Below are 23,752 nucleotides of genomic sequence, written 5' to 3' on the forward strand. Positions count from 1 at the left end.
CTGAGTGGCTTCACAAGGCTTGCTGGGAAAACAGAGCGTGTGTGTGTGTGTGTGTGTGTGTGTGTGTGTGTGTGTGTGTTATGTGTTTGTGGTTTGTTGAGTTGAGTTAGCGGCAGTTTTTCCTCTAGGTGTGTGGTCAGGCTTGAAAACACACACTCCAGCAGGACAGCAGGTGCCAAAGACCTTCATATTAGAGCAAGCTGTAACATTGATAAGATGCGACAAATGACAACGTTGTGTGAGTGTGTGTGTGTAAATGTGTATTTGCATTCAATTCAATTGCGTTGCCCCCTCATCTGTTTGAGAGTGAGTTTGTAAACTGCGATCACGTGCGTCTAGATGCTCAAAAGCCATCATTAACTGGACTAACTGGTTGTTTGTCACAAACAGCAGCGAGGTTGACTCATACAGTAACTGGAGGTGGAAATGCTCGATCTTCAGCAGGAAGAGGGAGGAAGGAACGGTTGCTTTGTGCTTTTATCGCTGCAAAAATAACCTTCAGCCAGACCCTAAACTAGGGCTGCAATTGTTTTTATTATGGATAAAAAAATGCCCATCAGAAGTACACAGAGACAAAGTTGATGTCTTTAAATGTTATATTTTAAAATTTAAAATAAAGACACATCAATATATAAAACTTCACTGGTTGCACTTTGACATTGTTGTTACTGCTAATAATCAGTTTGTTGTAGGATTGTTATGAGATGCAATATGTGTTTACACATATTGCATCTCGTTGTTGATAATACTTTACTTGAAGGTATCTACATAAGAGTGACACAACACTGTCATGAACACATGCCAATCTCATGACACAGTAGCATGACACATGAACCCAAACCATAACCACAACCCTAACCATAAGTTGTCATGAGAAAACCGAATGACACCTTCTAAAAGAAGTGTTGTCATAAACATGTATGACTTGTTTATAATGTTTATGACAAGTTCATGACAGTGTCATGTCATTCTTATGTAGATACTTTTAAGTAAAGTGTCACCATTTTGTTTAATGTGCACGTCAAACAACAAATAAGTGAATCATCAATGTACTTTTATTAAAATATCTAAAAGCCCATTCTGAAAAATCTTCTTTTGTGGCCAAACTGTACAAAAACCTTAAAATAATTGAAGGCACCCTTCATTAAACCCCCACCTAGCCTACTCCAAGAAACAAAGTACAAAAAATGACCCAGACCTCTTGACAAAATGCACCAGAGGGGTGTGTCTGTGAAATCAAGGACCCTAAATAATGTGAAGAAAGTAGGGAGGGAACGGTTCATGTATTGCTATTGAATCAAAACGGTTAAGGCGTCACGGTACGGTGCATGCTTTACACGGGGAATACATGGTATAAAATACATAAAACTTGCGTGCAAATTAATTTATGTAATGCGGAACCACTGTTAGATACGCAGGTTCTAGGGACACCTAATCTGTAGCCCCGCCTTAGCTCTGAGGCTAGCCGAGCTCCGCCTACGTGCAGCTTTTTGTCAGCTCCCCGGTCCAGTGAGTGAGTTAGGGACAGCAGCACTAAGGACAAGTATGGCAAGTAGTGAGACCCACAAAAGTTAGAGGACGCGCCGGCCTCTTTAAGATAGCAAGTTTGTGGAAACTCTGAGACTGTATGGCTGCAGCCGGCAGCCTCCCGTGTCATGCCCTCTCATTTTCTGTCCTCCAGCCTCGAAAACTTTGGTCTTCAGGTCAGTTTCAGATGAGAGAGTGGCGGCTATGACGAGGACCGTGTCAGCATTGTTCGGCAGTTGTTGGGTATGTGAGTGGAAATACATCCAACATGCTAACGCATATCCAACGCCATCACCCAGATGTACCAATCACTGCAACAAGACAAAAAACAACTGTCCAACTTCTCCTCCCTACAGTGCTGAACAGCCTTTAGATACAAATATAAATAGGGCTTTAAGTATTTGCTACATGTACTCAAACCTTGTTACAACACGCCATCCCGTCCAAATACTTTTTGTTGATATTATTCTATGTAATTTGCACTTTCATAAATAAGAAAATGCTGCATTTCCAGTTATATAGCCGATTGTCTTATTTTGATTAAAAGTTACAGATGTGTAGAGTTTGGAGAGGATGTGGGGTACTGTTTAAATCTTACTTTACACATTTCAGGCTGTTGCAGCTAGCTCAGGGGAGAACTTGTATGACACTAGGTGGTACAGCCAGAGACATGCAAAAAAAAAAAAAATTGCCCTTTACATTTTAGTTTTGCTATTCCCTCTATTGTACTGAACTCCTACTGAACGGTGATGTCTGAAGCGAGGTATGAACCGAGCCGTGACTCCTATGTACCGTTCCACCCCTTGAACAAAGCTAATGAAGTCTTGTCTTTATGACTTGCTTTTAGCTTTATTTTTTCCCATTATTGTGTCACTCCCCAGACTCACCCCCCCCCCCCCCCCCCTCTCTCTGTTTCTTTTTTTCCTTTACTTGAAACATATGGGAGGAGCTCTCCTTTCTAGGAAAAAGGGATAAAAGGAAGGGGAAAGGAGTTGAGAACAAGGATGAGCATGGTTACGTAATCCTGACACTGAAGGGGACTCCTCGTAACAGCCAGCATGTGTGGAAAGGAGTCGACTTAGTTTTAGGTGACGGAGAAACACAGAATTCAAATTCAGTATTTGGATATGGGAAAAATGCTAATATTCAAGCAGAAATCTACTTATATCTATGAGTCAGCATCAATCACTTCCTTCCTTCCTCCCTCCATGCTTTTGTAAAAGACCATTACCCTATTATTTCCTGTTTAAACAGCAACTTAAATCGACTGCTAAACATTCAGTATAGTCACTTAAAAATACACAAACAGAATGATTTCTCCTGTTGTTTACTAGCTACATCAGTACATATACAAAAATGCTTATCTGCCGTTTAAAACTGTAGGAAGAAGTTGAAGCCATATGTGCAAATATTCATATTTTCTCAGCACTAAACCCGTAAATTTAGGGGAACAATTTGAAATTTAAGTAAGATGACAAGATTGATACAACCTTCATGCTTTTATGCTAAATATGTAGCTAAAGCCAGGATCTTTTTGACTTATTCCTGTGGAGGAACCTGACAGTTCCCCTGAATGAGCTAATATTGAATTGATTGCCTTGAGTTGCTGTCTGCATGCTCGCTTTAATCAATTTTTATTGTAAATAAATAATCCATGTTGTTGTAGTTGATGGTGCATTATATATTATATAAGTGTCTCTCCTTTTTGCAACTATGTTAATGGTAAATATACTGTACATCAAGTATAATGTCCTAATCATTTTGATCTCAGCTAGAGTTGACTCTCTTTGGTTTCAGCTTTCCAAAGAACCTGCTTCCTCGTTGCTCTCCATGTGGGTGTAGTTATGTCTAATAGTGCTCTTCTATTAGGTGACACACTAGGACGAAGGTTTGTTTCATGTAGTGAGAGGAAGCAGTTAATGTCACAGCCTAATAACTGGTGCTTGATGTGAAAATCCTTGCTCTGTGGCTATCATCCAGTTGAGTAAATGTTCAGTTTTTTATTGCCCTGACCACAAGGTTTAAAACTGGGCAACAAGCTGATATTGGCCTGTGGCTTCGCTAAAAGTGAATACCAGACACGAATATGAAGTTGTATTTGAGTTCCAGTTCAACAAAATATTGAATACACTTTGGAGAGAAATAACAGCGCTAAAGCGACGTGAAATTATTTAAAGAACATATGCGGACAAATTGATTTGCATCCAGTCTCACATGATTTTGCATGAAAAAGTAGAATATACACAAGTAGTCCTTTGTTTCAGCTCTAGAGGAAATATTGGCACTTTCCAAATAGAACAAACTGTACAAAGACAGTATAGTCTCTCTGCATATACTGCACATTCAGAAAGAGGCTAAAGAGGGCTTTCTGTATGAAGAACAGTGTTTCTGTACATACAACACAGGATGTGCCTGCATGATTGTACAGCTTTAGTCATCTGCTGCTATTCATTCTTGTCTGTTGCAGCTCTGTCAGGGTCATCCTTTCAACAGGGGCCCATTACTTCATTCACACAAATACAAGGACACACCTCTGCAATGCAGCGCGCACACACACACACACACACACACACACACACACACACACACCTGCCAGAAACAGACACAGACACAGAGTGATACATGACACACACACACAAATCTTCTGTACTTGGAGGACCCTTACTGGCCAGCAGTAAATGCAGAAAATGTTTAATGGAAAATGGAAGAGTATGTACAATATCAGCAGCAGCATCGGATTTGCAATATTCTAATTTCAATTTGACTTTTTTGATTTTGTAGTAAACTATACAGACAGACAAGGAACATGGGGGAGAGACAGGAAATGGCATACAACAAAGATCCCCAATTGAATTTGTGGTTATGTTGTATGCATCATGGACCACACGTCACTAAAACTTAAATTTTAACCTTAACCTCAAAACAAAGTCTTAAACCCCTAACAATTCTTTGAAGTAAGGAGGAATGTAAAAGCTGTCCTTACTTTCAAAATGTTAATGTCTCAGCCTCAAGGTCTAAAACTCTAATTATTTATACAAAGATCCACACACACACACACACACACACACATTAAAAAAAATCTCACTCCGGACCACCTCTTCATTGTCTTGCTCAGAGGCAAATAGAGGAGCTGAGGCCAGTTCATTCCCCCTCAGCTTGTTAAATGCAAGTCCAACGCAGCCAACACATCTGTACATTGAGAAGATGATAACTCACATCTTTCTCTCACACACAATAACACAACCGCACACATTTTCTCTCTCGCTCCATAAATGGCTCCTGTCGCTACAGTACTGGGCCACATCTGGATCCCATTGGCCTAAGGAAGGGTTGAACACAGAGGCCCAATAAAAGCCTCCTTCCACTGGGCAGGACTGTCAACAGGCCGTCTACCACTGTTGGTGAGGAGGTGAAGAGAGGGAGAGAAGGAGGTAGGCAAGATAAAGAGAGAGGGAAGAGGAGGACAGGCAAAGAGAAATAAAGGGAGACATACAGTAAGATGTGGAAAAAAAGGGAGAAGGAGAAGGGAGAGAACTGAGAAAGTAAGAGATCAAGGAGGAGAAAAAAGATCAAAACAAGAACCAAGAGAGAGACAAACAGCAAAAGGTAGAAAGAGATACACAATAAAACATCTACTCTTTTTATGAGAATTTATTCAAGAGAACATGCATAATTAGTCTTAAAATGCTATTTGCACTAGACTAGACTTTCTGGTGGGGCGCAGTGACAACCTGAAGTCTTGATGTCACCTTGATAGAGCCAGGTTAGCTTGCCCTTGTTTCCTCTCTTTATGCTGAGCTAAGCTAACTGGCTACTGTTTGTAGCTTTGTATTCATCGTACAGATATGAGAGACTTTTCCAAATTTTCATCTCAGTCTTGGCAAGAAAAAAATTAAGCATATTCACAAAATGTTCAACTACTGCTTTAATGAATGAGCCAATGACTGAATTGGTCTCCTCCAATCCATGGTCATCGTAACACCAAAACCTTGTGGTTACGTATATATTCCCATTTCCTATGCTTTATTTTATGGGCTTTCTGTTGGAATGGCTCCAGATCAGAGACAAAGTGTGTGTGTGTGTGTGTGTGTGTGTGTGTGTGTGTGTGTGTGTGTGTGTGTGTGTGTGTGTGTGTGTGTGTGTGTGTGTGTGTGTCAGTCCAGCAATACCCTATAGGCTTCATGTTGATTGCCAAAGTAGTACACACCTTTTAACAAACATTAAGATGCCTAACCAACCCCAAACCACCTCTGCCTTCTAACGCACCAGAGCTTTGCAGTTTTTTTGCAAATCCTAAGAGTTTCTGGGAGTGTGCTTGGCTCTGGCCGTGTGCCTGTAACGCTGCGTTGTGTGACTGACAGAAAACGTAACTCAGCATGCGAGCTGGTGTGGGAAAATCCCACGATTTACTGTGTTGAAGTGTTAATCCCTTGAGAGCTGGACTGCTACATGCTACAGTGTGTAAATGTGTGTGTGAAGCAGCGAGAGATGATTAATTTAGGGATTTGGGTGGGAGCATCTTGTGTGTGTGTGTGTGTGTGTGTGTGTGTGTGTGTGTGTGTGTGTGTGTGTGTGTGTTGTGTGCGTTACGCTACACAGTACTTCATGTTTGGATGTTGTGATGGAGGGTGTGAGTCACTTGGACTTTTTGTGTGTATGAGACTATAAAGGCTGTAAAGAGCAGTATATTTGTGCTACATGTACTGTAACTGTACTACACATAAGTATCTTCTAAATTATCATCTGAGTTTGCGTTTACTATATTGTTATCAGCTGAAAAATCTGCGTTTCAAATGTATGTGATTTCCTGAAGGTATCACGATTTAACAAATCTGTACGAGCTGAGAAACTCCATCTTTCCGTTGAATTAAAAGGTTTTCAAATTAAAAGTCTGCTTTGGCTTTTCTACAAAACTAAACACAAGGCAAAGACATTTCTATCACACCTGACTGCAGCCATTTCTGCAATTTTGCATTTAGTGAGGAGAATCAGTAGATTTCCAGTATGTGTCCCTGTGTTAGTGTGTACATGCTTGTGCTTTGTTTACTTTGTTTTGCAGGGGACGGGAACACTGGTTACAACCTCAGGCGTTTCCTCTCTCTCATCTTCTCTTCCTCCTCCAATACACTCCTAAATTCACTTCATTAACTCAGTTCCATAAGCTTTAGAGAGCTCATTGTTGCTTGTTATTTCTTTCACAGCGGTGCCATCTCGAAGTACTACTGATTATAAAATATACAAAGGGGGTTTTAGGCTCTTATGCAACATAAAACATTAAACACATCTGATGAGTAACTCAGACATGCACTACAGACATTTAAAGGCACTGTATATAGTACACAAACTCTGGCTTTAGAAGTCATTCAGACCGAAAACAGCCCTGCCTTAAAACAGCATAGGAGGCTGCATTGGTGGGGGGGTGTTATTTAATGTACCAGTAAGACAACATAATACTATCCAGGGAGTCCAGTTGGAGTAACACATTATGTTTAAAGGTTTATAAAACCCAAAACACTGCACAATAATACGTCAAGACAGGATTTAAAAATCTGGAGAAGTTATAATGACTACAATTGTTTTATCTTTTGTCACGTTGCTGGTTGATGTAAACAGTAGAAAGTAACATGAATTTGTGCTTGCGTGTCATTGTGACATCACTTATTCCCATTTCCTTGTGTGAATTTGCCCAAATGACCCTCCAAGCATTACATTTGGCGCAAAAATGTTGGCTTATCTGCTCTCTGCCAATGGCGATTCGGGAAAAAATGCAGAGAACTCATTCAAGGTACAGTAGGATAAAGCCCTTTTGAAAACATAGGATACATTAATAAGAGCCCCATCATCAACATGTGCTGAAGTCAGTGTGAGATGGAGACAGATTAGTGCAGAGAACCTCATCAATCATGCCAGGACTGTTGTGTCTGAAAGGTCAAAAACAATGCGAGAAGATTGCCACTTCAGTGAGAAGAACAGCAGAGACATTCTCTAACTTCGGATGTGGGCTCTAAATGCATTTCCACAACAAGAACCTCAAATCACTCTCATACCCCTGAATCACAACACTTTGTAACATAGGGCTATATAATCAATATATCAATGTTGTATCAATACCGTGATGTGAGACTAGAAATCATATTAGATTTTGTAATATTGTTAAATGGTAAGTGTTGTCTTTATCTGGTTTTACATGCTGCATTACAGTAAAGTGATGTAATTTTTTGAACTTACCAGACTGCTCTAGCTGTTCTATTATTTACCTTTACCCACTACGTCATTAAATCATTTGAGAATATTTCTCTTGATTGAAGAGAAAAAAAATCAACGCACATAGATGGTGAGATGAGGATACACATTTTGTAGAACGGATGCTTGTTTGGATGCCATATAACTGGCAGCTAGCCTCCACATATACTTTATGAAACGATTCTATGGTTGAGATGTTTCACCCTTCAGTCTGCTGACAGCTTACATGAACAAGTATGATGCAAAAATGTCCAGCAAAAACACAAAGTACATGTTTAAGTTCAATCTAAAAGGAGCTGGATGAGAATCAGTAAGTGGGTTAAGAAAGGGACTAATGAGGCAATAATACATTTGTGCTGCTGTGTGAGCATAAACAGGAATCAGGACTAAGACACTACAGACATGCTAGCAGCTCTTTGAGGCTGTACTAAGTAGTGGAGTTTTGTTCATTGGATCAATGCATCGCGATGCGGACCTGGATGATTCTGCATCAATGCAGTGACAGACCATAATCAAATATTGCTGCTGTTCGTTTCTGGCTTTTGTCTGTTGTCTGCTGTGTTCACACTCTCCTACATTCAGGAAATGTCTTTTTTTTTAAGAGCAGATACAATGAAAAGGGGAATTCATATATACATATCTGATTGCTTAAATTTTGATGATGAAAACCATGTGCAGCGATATACAAATATATTGAGGCGGTCACGCATTGTGATGCATCGTGATGTTGAATGGATCTGAATTGTTGACAGGTTAACCATAATTGAATTGGACGGTGAGACCATTGGAGAGTCACACCACTAGCACTAAAGCACAGTGGTGCTTTAAACATCTTAGTTTATCTTGTTAGCATGCTTATATTAGCTAATTAGCAATAAACACAATATTGGACAACTTCAAATTTTAAAGATTTGGACAATAGTATCTGCACATTTCATGGCAATCCATCCCAACAGTTGTTGACACATTACACAAATGTCAACCTGCTGGTAGGCTGACATGAGTCCGGAATGAAATATCATATAACGATATAATTATCGGATGGATTGTCATGAGATTTCTAAAGACCTCCAGGATCCTACACATATTAGACAGACAGACCAACTAACCTTGCCATTCACAAGCCCATGTTTTTAGCATGGCTAAAAACATCTAAAAATCTTTTGGACTAAACACTCGGAATAGCAGCTTTAGGCTGTGCAGCTTTAATTATTCAGGTCAGATCTTTCTGGAGACAAGCTCAATGCCTCTTCTAAAACACAGCTTCAAAATTTATGACATAAACACAGGGGATTTATAGCTATTTTGGCTAACAAATCCAGTTTCCAGTTTGGCCATTTCCACATCCAAACCATATTTCACAATGTCCAAAAAACACAAATAAATAACTCCTGCTTTCACTGACAGTGACATAACTCAGTGAACGCCTGGTTGAAAAATGGCAGGTCTTGTGGAATTATCATCTGATCCCTCTGCTTATGGATGTGGTATTATGCTAGCAACATGCCAGGGAAGTTGTGTTTGAGTGGGGAAGTTGAATACGAATACTGCTCTGTACGAAAAGTGGATTTGGCAAACTAATTCAACAATGGTGGATGGCATTTCCTCTTGTCTCATCGAAAGGAGGTGAAGCTACCTAAAGCGAGGCGCTCTCATCTTCCTGTGAGATTGCGCTATTTTTTCTTTGACTATTCAGAAAATACGTGTAGTTTTCTCTAAAAATTGACCAGCCATTTATTTTTTGTAGCTCTATCTTAACCTTATTCTAATAATATGCCCCTCTACCACTGTTTTTTTTCTATGCCTCTTTTGGTGGCCTTCACTTCTACTTCTATGCTTCATTATCTTCTACTTATCCTCTCTCTCATCTCTTATCGTGCTTCTTCCTCTTACCAGATGAGGTTCAGACTTCAGGACAATGCTTCACTCTGCAATACAAGCAACAAGATCTATTTTTACATCGGCCGGCAGCCAGTGATGCAAAAAATGCACGGCGCCAAAGTGAAGAGTACAGCCGGCCACTGGAGCACTCACCGCATGTAATCCCAAAACCAACACACACACACACACACACACACACACACACACAGCCGCAGAGTAACAACCCCCGGTCCTCACACCAAACTCACACTGTTCATTTAAAGTAAATCCACGTTTACCATAAAAAAACAACAGTGACACCACAACTGCTGCTACAACCAACCGTGTCATGAAATTGCAATGACAGCAGCACGGCATCAATGTTCATCTCAACACAGTAATCAAGCATGAGCATGATGAGATGGATGTTGAAGCATGTTAAACAGGCATGTATTGTTGTCTCTACACAACATATTGCATACCACAGTTGCAGACTGTGGAGGTGGGCATAGTCTGCAATCAGCTGAAATGGAAAGAGGTGGGGGGGATCAATCAGGATAGCATCACCAGGTTAGTTAATTGTCTCAGCTGATGTTGTACTAAATAAACTCTCTCTTTCTATTAAGTAGCAGGCTGGACCTTCAGATCACTGCCACACACCACAGAGACAGGACTGGACTGTGAGAGATTATTCTGCTGGTTCTTTGTTAAAACCTGGTGAGCAACGGGCTGTTACATGGCCTCATTAATCATTAATAAACGATCTGTAAGGCCTAAAGTAATAAAATAGTCAGCTTTCCCAAGTCTACCACCTCAAAGCACTCTCACATATGATTATAACGTCAAATTCTAAATATAAGACATAATAGCGGTTTTGTTTTCACATTATTCTACTTTAAAATCACTGAAAAACATCAGTGATTCTGGCAGCAAATTCAGGGTCTGGAACCAGGCTAGAAATGTAGTGATGGTCATTAATGAGAATCTTTTTTTCCAATATTTACCAAGAAAAACAATTTGAACAAAATCTCTTAATACGTTTTTGTTAAGAGATGAAGACAAGACAAAATTACAAATACTTTTTTCATAAAGTCTTGTTTTGTGAAATTGTCTCATCTTTGTAATGGAAAGAAAACCACGCTGTTAATGGACATATTGTGTGCACATTTTTGCAAACCTTGCTTAGTGATTGAGCTTCACTGACTTTAGAGTGACACTCCTCTGTCATCCTGCTTGACCTTAGCCCCCAAGAGTACTGTGAGTGCTGCAGCTGTTAGGATGAAGCTGGATTTGTGTAGCGTTTACTGGGAGGAAGTGGTAAACGGCGCAGACCTGGCCTATTAAAGACCTTAAAAGGATCTTTACGGAAGTCAGAGCTCCGAGGGCACTCAGACACACTTCTTCATACCGTGTTTACAAGGTGGACAAGCGGCTGAGGGAGTGACAGGCAATAGAGAATTGCTTTGTCCCTTGAGGAAGTACTCCTGCTGCACTGCTTTACTTCTGAGGACTGAGGAGACGGCCTTCAAGAAGAGTAAAATCCGTCTGCACTACCAGCCTCATCTCGATTTCCCTAAACCCCCAAAACTGGGGCACTTGCTGGCTTGAAAATGACTCTCCCGCTCTCTATTATTTAAAGCGAAGATTTCATCCTCCTTCTCTCATCTCTCCCTCCTCCTCGTCCTCTCTTCCTTTACCCTTCTCTTTCACCGTTATCCTCCCCCCTTTTCTTTTATCTCCCTCCCACTTGTGTGCCTCCAGTGCTATAGTTGGCTGGGTGGGATGGAGAGAAGATGAAGGCAGGGAGGCAGGGCTGCAACAGAGCGCTTTCATCTTCTCTCTGCAGGGCCGAGGGGGACGACAACGAGCGGCTGCCTGTGATAAAGTAGAAGAAGCGCATCGGTACTGCTCACCACAGACATATTTTATAGAGTTTCACCCATCAGTTGTATCATTTTACTAAGCAGGGTATTATAGAGACACGACGTGACTCAATTTTACAACAATCAGGTTGAGCTCTATGCAAAGAATCTGTTCAAGTTATTGTTGTCAGAATTCATGAGATTCTGCTGCGTCCCGCTTTATCATTGACCAACCACATGATTTGTTTTGTATTTCAGTACTGTGCAAAGGCAAAATTATCTTAAAATTGAACAACATGGAGATCTCATTTTGCAACTGGATACAACAGCTACAGTAGCTTCTCTCGCATTGTTCATTGGAAAACGGAAAGGGACTTGTGAGATATCTAAAAGAGGAAAAGCTAGTATTGATTAATGAAAGGACCATGGAGGGGTTTAGCAAGTGAACGTTTAGAGACATGAAAGAGAAGAGGAAGATGGTAAATAAGCAGTTTGCTGCAGGAAAGAGCGGGGATAAGAAGAGATGGGGTGGATATAAACACTAACATGACTTTCTTTGTCAGGTGGGCTCACTGAATCAAATGGTTCAGTCCAACACACACAGGTGTGTGTACAATGAAATGCCAAACAAAACCAAATCATCAGCTGTCAGGCTCAGTCTGGGAACAAGTTCAAACTTCCACCAACCACTCCCCACCTTTTCATTCACCCACTCTCTCTCTCACTCAGCAGGCCACGCTCTCAATGGCACATCTGCACCATACATCCCATCATTCATGTACCCAAACAACAGCCCGCTTTGCTTTCAATGGCTAGACTGAACGTGACTGTACTTCATTTGGTTACGGCTTTGGGGTGGGGTCTGCTGTGTTTAAGTGCATTTCAACAGAGACCTGTTGAAACCTGATGGATTCACGTGTAAAGTTATGTTTCGTGAAAGTGTACAAAAGACAGCGTTTAGGACTTCTTTTGTCAGTGATCCTGATAAATAGCGGCGCACAAAGATGCTCCCAAACAAAGACAAAAGCAAAGCAGTGTAGGCTGCTCACAGACCAATGATGACTGACGATAACGTGACTATTACACAACTTGCACGGCACCTGACCCAAATCCCACTTCACCGAATGAGCAGTTTGACTAAAACCACAGTAGCCACCGCGGTTATCTCACAACTCTATCTTTATACACAGACGTCTCTGAAAACATTTTCATTAGAACTACTTTCTGTTGATGAAATAGTTCTCGTGGAAACTGTTTATCAGTGTTATAATCAAGACCAGCAAAATCGAGACCATGTCATCAACAAGATCAGAGTGTATCCCATACGTTTATCCCATACAGTACGTTTATTGTGCTGCAATGTTTGGACCCTTGCCTGAGGCAAATAAAAACGATCAATAAACTGTAAGCAACCAAAGCATTTCCCTCGAGTATTTCACGATTTAGTCTGATGCAGAGTTTGACGGAACTGTATTTTGCTTCCAAAACCTTTTACCAATCATCTTGACGATGAGATAATGAAAATAACAACTGAAATGATTTGTGCACAGCTTCCTTGCCTCTCTTTTGTCATTGTGTTTTGCCATTTACAGTATGTATCTGTATATGCCCACCAACATGGAAAAAGTTCTATTTTATACAATTTCTGAATATTCTCCTTCCTGACGTTTGGTTGTCTGTGTGACACCATATGCTGCAGTCATGCACCGAGGCTACCAATTAGTCTGAGGCAAACCTTGCTCAGTAACTCACAAACAAAAGTTGAATTTGCTTTCTTTAGAAACTTAAAATAATTCTTCAAAGGGTGCCTCAAAACCGCAGAATACAGCGGGAAAGGTAATGAGTAACATGCTGCTTTGTGTGCATGAGACTAAATGAGGAAGGCACAAAACAAGACAGATGTAAATTTAAAACATGAAAGCTTTCTAGGAATGAAAATTAAATTCCAAACATTAAAACTTCTTTGAAAATGAACAAATTTTAACAGACGGCAACCCTTCCTGTTTCAATGGATGATGCTTAATTGGATTTCAATTTGATTGATGACAGTCTAGTTAACGGGTTCAAATAGATGAGATCACTATCGCAGATCTACTTTGCTCAATTGCTCCCCATTATTCCAGATGGCCTTGTGTCCAACTAGGACTCCAAATGTCTGTAATCTCATCTGTGTCTGATTGCTGTGACACCACGTAAGCAGGCTCAGATTGAATCAAGCCCATTTGGACTATCAATTTCCTGTCGCGAGCCTTTCACTAAATCTAGTGGGTGGAGTTGTGTGGAGTCAGCAAGAAAAAGTGGCCCAAGGAAAGGTTGAAATGTGGCTGCTTCTTTCAAGGTCAGAGCACACATTTTACAGTTACTGCACAAAAAAAGAATATCTTACCATTTCAAAGATGTGACACCAATATATGCCGGAAAAAAGGAATTTGCTTTAATGGACTGATGCATTGTTATCTAAGAGTAAAGCTCAAAACTTCTCAATTGAAACTGGCATGTTAATAACAAAGACGCCGCATAACGAAGATAACAGAGACGAGAAACTGAGCTACCGAGCATGTGATCTTTAAGATTAATGCATTGCATTAAATTCAAAATTAAAGACAAACTTCTGTGACTTCCGAGTTAACACCACCAGAATCCCTAATGTCACTGAGAATTTAAAAAATCATCATTCAAACGATCGATTCAAACCAATTCTGTTACAATCAGATAACACAAAATGTTTAAATTAGGCTTCTTGAAGAATGGTTGTCTTTTGTGACACCATTGTATAAAATATTTGGTTCATACTCTTCTCTTGAATAATGATTTCACTAAGAAAAACAGCTCTACGGTCTTACAAAAATTGTAAAGTGTTACTAATTAACCATTGCTCAAAGTAACAGTGAGCAAATGAGACATAAAAAAGCAATAGATTAAGAAGTTAAGATTGAATGAATACTTTCCTGGGCTGCAGAGAGGAGAGGCAAGAGTACAAAACTTGGCCGCTGATATTACATTGAACTCTGTCCAGGTCAACTATACAACCACAGTGTTTGAGTACACTGTGTACAGCTGTCTGTGGGGATAAATGCACACTGTAGTGAGCTTCCTGAGAGAGGAAAGCGAGAATGCTCCAGAGAAAGACATTATGAGAAGGAGATGGGGATAATCCAGCGAACAGATGTTTGGGAGCGCATCGAAGAGCACTCTCTGCCCAGAGGATACGGATTATAGGGATGGAAGTGCTAACAGGAACATAGAGGGCCTGAGGTGGGCTACGTGATTAACCAACACACACCAATGATAGCCAGCCCACGCAACGGTCCTCTGAGGTAAAGGCAGCGGCTATCGTTAAGTCACATGTAATGAAAGCAAGACTCATTCTGCTTCTGCTGGAGAAAAGCTGGGATTTAAAGTAAATGCAACGCAGAAAAGTAGTCTGCAGACGTAGTAGTATGAGAATACAAAAGTAGGGTAATTTACCCAGAAATAGGTCTTTAAACTATACCCTTCTACCTGAACTTGGTTAAATCAAAAGGGAATAGTCTTCTTCAATCCAACAGTCATGTTAAAACTCCAGCATCTGCAAAAGATGAATGAGAGTGGATGTGACCATTGACTGAGGGAGGCACAGACATACAGTGTAAAGTGCTGTGCAGTAAAACCAGTCTTGATAGCGGAGAGCTTTTGGTCGTCTCATTGTGATTTAAAGACCAAGGACACACTCAGTTGTGGATGAACATCTCCCATTCCGCTGCTGCTGGGAGAGCTGACTGCTAACTCGCTCTGACAGGCAACTCTACGCACACACACATAAACAGCCAGACGCACCGCACACACACGCACACACACACACACACACACACACACACACACAAGAAGCAGTGTTGCCCTTATTCAAGGCAAATAAAAGCATGCCTCAAGTGAAGGTGCTTTGCCAACCTGCCAACCACGTCACAGGCATAAGGGTTTCCAGTCAGGTTCAGTGGGTTCAGTACGAGTGTCTCTACAGTATGCATAGGCTACATGGATTGAAAGCTTTAAAGTGAGTAGTTGCTACAATCTCAGGGCCATGGGTGCTGGGCAGCTTCTCAAGACCTTACACACTTAACGATACACAGGCCTTTGAAAACACACTTTTAAAACCAGAGGGCCAAGGCACTACCTGGAGCCATCTATCAGCCACAGGAGACAGGTCTTGTCCCTGAGGGCCTGGTTTAGAGCAGGGGAGGGTGCGGGGGACATCTGGATGGGAACCATCTGGTGAAGGAGGGGGGGGGGGGGTTTGCTCGGCCACTAATGCAGCAGGCAGGCGGATCTGCTGGCCACCCGAACAAAGACAGGCTGTAATCTGGCCCCCGCGGCCCCCCAGGAGCTCTCAGTCTGTCTGCCCTCAGATACAGCACCACACAACTGGGGTCAGTCTCAAAGCCTCATTCTGTCTTCAGGAGGATTTAAGGTACGGTTGTATACTTGTCATGCAAGAGCAGGGTTCACCTATAATCATCTCTGAAACAGGGAAGAGCTGCTGTTACTGCACAAATGATAAATATATGAAAAAGGCTATGGTAAAACAATAAGTCTAAATAATGAGAAAATATTTTCAATTTAAGTCTTTTCAGAGTCAGCCAGCATTTATTGGACATAAGAGAGCAACACACCGCAGGCCAGTTGGCTGAGGGAAAAACAAAAGTCCAACTTGGTAGAAAAGTCTTGTGCAGTCAACTGCAGCCAATGTGTCCGTCAACCGCTGTGGACCTTATATCAGACAAGACCTTAAATCATTTACTGGATGTGTTTACAACAATTGGAAAAAAAGGCCCATTTCAAATGCAAAGCATGAGGTTTCTGGATACACTTTTTTTTCAATTCAGATTTATGAGTCTGTGTGAAAGTCTGTTCAGCTCAGCTCAAAACCAAAGATGATTGAAACTTGTCTTTTCTTCCAGACTCATCTTCCCCTGGCAATTTAGCAATATTTCTTTATACTGTTGACGATCCAACATGATGTCAGGGATCTTTATTTTCACCAACACATACAGCCTGATAACATCTGAGCTATAGAGGACTCCACGGACTTCAATAGAACCAGATGCTGAAGGCCAAGTCTGACAGATTAATGTGTATTCTACAATAATTGTATACATTGCTTCCATTTCTATGCTGCCCTTACTCAGATTACCAGTTCATCAAGAGATGAATCAGGACATGTGACACAAACCTCCAAACTTGTCTCATGCAATGTTAGCTTTAACTGTTAAAGTGACAACAAGGGTTATTATAATCTAGCGGTAATACCCACAAATCTCCGTCACACACACCTGTCTGCAAACACTCTGCATGACTGGTAAAAATGTCTGACTTGTTGTTTGATTGTGGTTTCCAAGACCACGCGTTTTTTAAGGTCTATAAAGCATTAAAAGACATGTAAGAAGAGCAAATTCAAACATGTGACATTTAAAGGAAAAAGCTGGTGATATTCTATGTATGTTTGTTATCGTCAACATATCCCATGAAAAGACCAAACACAATAATATGTACAGTAGACAGTAGTCCATCTCTCAATACTTATTGACTGAAGACGTAAATCTTAAAGGTGCCCTGACAGACAAAACCGTTCTTACTTGCAGTTTTTTTAAATATGTCAGGTCCATATGTGTTTGTGTTATGCTGTGAATGTGAAAATGAACTGCTACCTCCTCTGTCAGCTCTAGCCACTGAAAAGAAATAGATGGGAAAATCAAGCCAATTAGAAAAGCTGGTCCGTCTGACATCATGTTGCCTGAACTCATTACTATTCATGAGCTCGCCCTGTTGCGCTGGGTAAAAGATGCTGATAGCCAGGCTCTCCTTGGCTAGCTGTAAGCCAAACAGAGTCAAGCAGCTTAGCTTGTTGAATACTAATGAGAACTGGCACAAATCAAGCTAAGATTTCATGTAGGCTTTCTATATATACACCACACTAGAATGGCCTGAAACAAGGTAACCAAGGCCTTTTTTCTTTTTTTTTTCACAAAAAAATGTTACAGCATAAATCAGTAGAACTTCAGACATTTCCACAAAGTAATGCAATATGTGTGGGAGGGAAACCTTAAAAACGGGGAATTAATATATTTCATTATTCGGTTGGGTTTCTGTAAATAACATCAAATAGTACGGTCTAGACCGGCTCTTTTATGAAAAACGCTATGAGTGACTGGTTCATGTGATTTGACGCTATATAAATAAAATGTAATTGAATTAAAAGGCTACATTTCTAAAATGCCAGTGCAGTTGTAGTTTTTAGCAAATGTCAATCAAACTGGAGTAATTAGCATTATTGGTGGGGACTAATCAAAATAATCTGAAGTGGCCATTTTCATGGTAATGCAGCAACATGCTACTCCGTGCAACAGTGGCTCATGAATGTGATTTTTGGACAACAATGAAGTTCTATGGCACAGAGGAGTAAACTACAGTAAATTAGGCTTTGGCTTTGTTAGTAGTATGAGTTCATCTTTGGTTTCTGTCTTTTTGTGGGATTTGCTGACAATATGAAAAATACAGAATATCACCACATGTCCTTTAATCTGCGCAAAATGGTTAAAGTTGACTTTTAAATTCACATAAAACATAATTAACATTTCCTGTAAGTTTAACTTGAATTGTATCTTGAATAAGCAAACTCAGTCGAATTTCCCATGATGTTTGTATATCTAGTTGTCTGAAACTCTCAGTTATGTGTAGTGTTGAGACCAGGGACAAAAGAAAGTACCTGAGATCACGTGACTGCACAACAACAACCGGACACAAATGACCTCAGAAGCCAAGTCCTTCCCATCAGCCCGCCAGCTGTCTTCCAGTCAGCACTATCCTGCTACAGTCATATCTCTACTGTCGCCTGGCTCTCAAAGCAGCTCACATTACACACTGCTGCAGTTACTGGCCATCTGCGGTGCGTTATTAAAGGCTTATTCATGACCAGAAATATGTCAAGCAGACGATAAGAGCATGTAGAGGACTGTTAGATGACACCGCTGCCGTGATGTAATGCGGACCGTGACCGTCATTGTTTTGCCACACACACACACACACACACACACACACACACACACACACACACACACACACACACACGTGTCCAGGAGCTACAAAGGCTGCACTGTAGCCAAAAGGTCATGAGACCAATCCCTGCAGCGGCCGACGTGTCCATCAATAGCTGAGAGTCGTCGCTCGACACAATAAAGCTCTATGTGCTTGGTCGGAGTGACTCAGCTTACTGTTTAGGGGTTAAATGGGGGAAAAAGGAGGCTGTTGTTCCTTTAAAGCCACACACACAAACACGCAGTACTTGTACTTGAAAGAAGGCAGAGTATGGGGAAGATGAACAGAGTCCAGTTACTGTCATAAGCTGGCAGGTTGTGTGCATGTACAGTAAATGTCTGTGTGGATGTGTTTGTATGTACTAAAATGAAAAGTAGGGGGTAAGTATTGTAACTAAAATCAATATCAGGATATTAATACAGTAAGTGGAGCTGAAACTATTAATCGATCGACAAAAAAATCAAGCTACCACAATGATTGATAATCGTTTATGTAATAAACACCCAACATGTTTCAGCTTCAGCTTCTCAATTGTGAGGATTTGCTGCATTTCTTTTGTCTTAGGAAAATTGTTATGGAAAACTAGAACCAAACATCCATTTATCCTTTGATTAATTAAGCCCACTTTTCCTTTTTGGGCACCTGCGAGGGGGCTGGAGTCCATCCCAGCTCACATTTTGCAAGAGGCAAGGTGCACCCTGGACAGCACCATTGTTTAGACCAAACAATGAACCAAGAAAATGAATGGCAGCTTAATCGATAATTAAAATAATTGCTACTTGCAGCCCTGTTAACAAGAATATGTTCTCCTAATGTATCACAATGCCGTTACACAACATAATATGGTGTTAAATGCAATGAATAGTAATCCAGTGTTTTGCATTAGCTCAGTCTGAACTTTATTCCACGTGCTAAACAAAAAAAAATCCCACAACTTATTTTTCTTAGATTTCCTTCATTCATTTGGGCAACATTGTTTATTAAAACTATTACATGATGCTGTAATGAAATGCATCACAATATGATTTTACTCTAACTTAATATACAGTAAAATAATACTGAATTATCACCAAGCCCACACCAGTCTTTCCATTTTGATTTCATTCTACATTTTTTCCACTAAATTGTTACATCTCCACTCCATGGAGGGAGAATCCTGGAGCAGACAACGTACTGACGAAAACAGTTTTTTAATTTAGTATAAACAGGGTGAGAGGGATTCCAGCGATGGAAATGAACTTAAAACCAAAACTAATAGCATCAATTCAGGGTTTGTGTGCCATTATCAAAAATAAAAGTGTTTTGTGATTATTTATTAATAGTATTTGGCAAAAAGCACCAAATTGGAGTAAAAGTCAGATAACTGAAAATAAACTCAAAAAGTATGTGACCTACTTACACTGCATTTGTGCTCATGTCCGTGTGTTTGGAGCAGCCCGTTTCTGCTTTCTGCTTCTTATGTGTCGAGTGATGTTGCGTATATGAACGTGTTTGCTCGTTGTCTCCTGTTGTGTAGGAGTGCAAGTCCTCCACACTGACTCAATGGATGACTAAACTAGCCTTCGCCTGCAATGCTGTTGACCTTACGCTTCACGGTAACACGATGTGAAGCTCGGGGCTGATGGCCACGCTGGATCCAACGGGAGAGGAGAGGTCGACAGATACAGAGGTGAAGAAGGAACTCAGGCTAGATCAAGCTTTCCCTTTTATTCTTACCACCAATCTCAACAAAAGCTTATTTTCTTTTATTTCCCCTGAGCAGAAAGAAGCTTTCAATGTTTAGAGTTAAAATTGAGGAAATATAAGCCATGATTCTGCCCCAAAGCACACCCTGCGGTGCTATTTAAGATCAGCTTATCATGTTTAAATTTTGAATATCACATGTGGAAAGCACAATTTAATTGATTTTAAAATATTTCTAAAAAGGTTTAAAAACTAAAATTTCCCTTGCGTGCAGGTCCCCCTCCCTCTATCCATTCATGTAGTTGGCAGTAAGCTTATTAAGTGAATCAAAAAAGAATGACTTATCCACAGGCACCTACACAGATGTTCTTAAATCAAGTTCCAACCACAGCTGCCAGCAAGACTTAGTTCATCCTGAGAAATGTTTTCCCTTTCCTTCCAGACCTTCATTCTTGACACAGGTACAAAGTTGGGACGTCTACTGCTTATTTCAGAGTCTTTTGTCTGTTGACAAAAATACAGTTGACACAAACTGTCCTTGTTATCTACCGACAATAGTAGCTACATTCTTGGTTTTACCACAGTTCTCTCTCGGTTATCTTGATTGTACATTTGTTTTTAGTAAGGCAAACATTATCACAATGTAAATGCGTGTACAAGGTTTGATCTCTTTGTACTACTTCTCAGCTATAAATTCTCAGGTGTGCTACAGTATCTGCTTTTACTTCGCAGGCAATTTTGATGATTATGTCAACAGAATGTTTTAGGGCTGCAACTAACAATTATTTTCATTATTGTTTAATGTGCGCATGATATCCTTAATTAACTGACTAATTAAGAAAACAGGATTACATTTTACAATTGCTTGTTTTGTCTAATTAACTGTCCGAAACCAAAATACATTCATTTACAATGATGTAAAACAAAAAAAAGATGCAAATCATCACATCGGAAGAGTGGGAACGTGTCGCTATTGCTTGAAAAATGACAATTAATCAATAATTAGCAAATTGATCACGCACAATAGAGTGCCTGAGTTAGGCGGTAAGTAGTCCCCACGTGGATTAGAGCAGTGTGATTTAGCTTCATAATTATTTTGGCAGAAACTCTGTATTAAACTGCATTAGTGACTGAGTGTATGAGTAATTGATTAAAAAAAAAAAATTTATAACTAAATAGCCCAACGCTGTACCTTGAGTTAAATATCTGCAAATAGACAACAAGCAGACAAATTTACAGGCGTTTAAAGGGAGGATGGGAGTAGCATCAGGAACAACATCAGGGAAACAACAAAATAGCCAGAATAATACTTCTTTAAGATTAGCATGCATTTGTAATCCATCCAATAAAGTCTAGCTGACCTCTTACTGTCAAGCTGACTCTGCCTTAGGCAACCTTCAAACTCTCACAAAGCTTCAGTGCAGCAGCGGCAGCATGTGACCGAGGCAAATGGTTCTGTAATTGGCAATACAACTTGTGGAAACCAAAGTATTTGGCTGGTTCAACACAGCAGCTTTTTTCTTGGCCAGCGGTAAACTTTTTACCCCAGGGAGCCGCTTCTCAAAGAAACACGTCAGGCTCCGGGGCATTCACAGCAGCCCATAATGCCTCTGCATCCAGCTGTTGTTCATGGGATGCACTCAATGTATTCATGTGGACATTGTGTTCCGATGTCAGAGAGTGTTGGAAAAGCTACAGCACACAGGAGAACAGTTTATGTTATGTGTTGTTTATGGTGTGTGAGCAGCTGGATGGTGAGAGTCACAAGTTCAAACAGTTTGATGTCGTCATTTGGTTTGGTTTATGGTAACATATTTGTCTAAATATCAGATTATCCCATTTACAAAATGAGTTTTTTTTTAAAACTACTTGGCAAAATAATACAAATTTTATCTCCTGATTTTAGAAAGCCTAATTACATCCAATTACGTTCTTCCTGCAAATTTGCATATCTTTGGTGATTCTGTACACATATTGTACACTGTAAACACAGTGCATTATGGTAAACAATTCCAAATAACGTTGCTGCAGCTACCACAAATGTGACTGTAGAAAAACTCTGATTAAGCTCTTCCATTTTTGACAAACAAAAACCATGATGGTCACTGGAGCAATTTCTGATAGTAAATAATTTCCTACATCTAGTATATTATCAACAACAGCACAAAAAAACTGAAAACCAGAAATCAAAGATTGTATTTTCCTGTACCTATAACTCCCTTTGCTTTGTTCATCTTTGATTGTGCACCTTGTTTCTCTCATGTCGGTCAAACAGGTGATTGATGGGGAAGTGATTACGTGGGACGCAGTCAAGCTCCCACACACACGCCACCCAACAATAACCAGTTCCTCACAGAGTCTTGTTCCTCTATCTGTGTTATTATCAAAACAAGCCTCTCAGTCATCCCAGCGCCGTCGCCTCCGGCCCCTGAGCTCTGACAGGTATTTAGTCACAAGCATCAAATCATTACCTGCAGAGAAGTGCAACTGTACCCGTATGAGTCAGGTATGTGGTGAAGCTACACCGCCAAAATACCAGGGATTTTCTCCACATGTAACACATCCTTTATTTGCAAGGAGATTTTTAGGATGTATGGCATAGTATAAAGCAGAAGTCACATGCAGACTTTCTGCCTCCAAAGCTCCAATTTTGCGAGAAAGTTTTAAAAACAATGACGTTTTCCCAGTGACCAGAGACCATTTATTCTTTGCATAAGAAAGGTGTAAACACGAAAACAGCTGCAGTTACAAGCTTCTTCCCCGGAAATATCGAGGAGGTCCAAAAGGTGATTCATGATTTCCAGATGACAAAGCACACAACTGCCTCGTTTTACTGTACCGATTCAACATGGGACGCACACGGAGTCAACATGCACAGCTGCGTGTTGACACGACATCCCCATACGTCCTGACAGGAAGCTGTGTGCTGCAGAACCAATGGCTGCCAGCAAACAACATTTTATTGGGAGCACACTAAGTCATTTTAATAAGGCTGAAGAGAACATGTTGCCCTCAAATAGACCTTCCCATAACATGAAATTCCATAATCCATAATCCATTATTGATTTATAATCCAGGGCGGATTAGGCAATATTCCATTAGGTTGTTTTTTTCTCCTCCCATCAATGCAGAGATTGACGTGTACACCTAGTTTCTGGGTCAAATAATACATATAAGAGTCGCATGTGGTAAAGCCGGGCTGAATATAATAGGGTTCCCTGCATGTCGAGGCATTCTAGTTTCAGAAGGACATTTCTATAATCCACTTCATGCCTCGTCTCATGAGCTGACATTCCAATGCTTGAGAAATAAACTGCTGACTTTTCTTTAGATTTCATGATGCTTTCATCATTTGCTTTGTGTCTAATTCACAACATATGCATCCCATTCAGCATGGCTTAAGATTGCTGCTATAGTAAGTAAGTCACTGAACATGGTGATTTGTTAAGAATAGGACAATTATAGAATATTCAGTCCTAAATTAAGGACTATGGCTAAAGCGCTACAAA

General features: G+C 40.4%; 1 protein-coding gene and 1 long non-coding RNA gene across 18 annotated transcripts in view; one reads left to right on the plus strand and one right to left on the minus strand.

Moving 5' to 3' along the window:
* Nucleotides 1-23,752, minus strand: part of LOC117949389 (unconventional myosin-IXAb-like) — a 137,462-nt gene that overhangs the window by 76,367 nt on the left and 37,343 nt on the right. The window lies entirely within an intron of this gene.
* LOC117949396 lies at nucleotides 1,734-16,138 on the plus strand. Its single transcript, XR_004657683.1, has 3 exons — nucleotides 1,734-1,828; nucleotides 3,906-3,909; nucleotides 16,129-16,138. It is a non-coding gene; the product is annotated as an uncharacterized LOC117949396 (long non-coding RNA).

Source organism: Etheostoma cragini, chromosome 8, assembly GCF_013103735.1.
Source record: "Etheostoma cragini isolate CJK2018 chromosome 8, CSU_Ecrag_1.0, whole genome shotgun sequence".
NCBI lineage: Eukaryota > Metazoa > Chordata > Actinopteri > Perciformes > Percidae > Etheostoma > Etheostoma cragini.